Raw genomic sequence first — 586 nt, 5'->3', positions numbered from 1 at the left:
CCCCTGCTGTCCAGGCAGGGAGCGGGCTCAGGGCTGGGACCCCTGCTGTCCAGGCAGGGAGCGGGCTCAGGGCCGGGACCCCCTGCCACCCCGCAGCTCTCGGTCAGGCCACCTGTGGCCATTCCATGCGGGGCACCCTGAGGAGTTCCCATAGAGCCAGAGGAACCCACAGGAAGGGTTTAACACAGCATCTGAGTGAGGCATCGCACTTTCCCTTTCAGGAGGGGTGACCTGGGGGTTGTGTACGATGAGGATTGGGGAGCACACACGGAGAATGTCTATTCCTGAGAACACCCCCTGGGGCTCCCTCAGAGAAATCCCACGTGAGGAGGGTGCCCCCCAGGATTTCTATCCACTGGAGCTCACCAGTGCCGGCGCCCTGCCTGGGGGGCCCTCGGACGGTACTATGCGGGGCTTGCACGCAGAGGCCGCCTGTGAGGCCTCACACTGTGGGACCCCCACCCGAGTGCCCATGTGACTCATTCACCGGTGCTTCCTCCCAGGAGGGAGCCGGCGGCTTTCTTGGACCGAGGCTGCCCCAGATGGGCTCCTACCCACATTCACCCGCGTGGGATTCCACGCACAA

Source organism: Myotis brandtii, unplaced genomic scaffold (genome assembly GCF_000412655.1).
Source record: "Myotis brandtii unplaced genomic scaffold, ASM41265v1 scaffold207, whole genome shotgun sequence".
Classification (NCBI taxonomy): domain Eukaryota; kingdom Metazoa; phylum Chordata; class Mammalia; order Chiroptera; family Vespertilionidae; genus Myotis; species Myotis brandtii.
The sequence above is the reverse complement of the archived record's forward strand: the minus strand, read 5'-3'. Positions refer to the sequence as shown.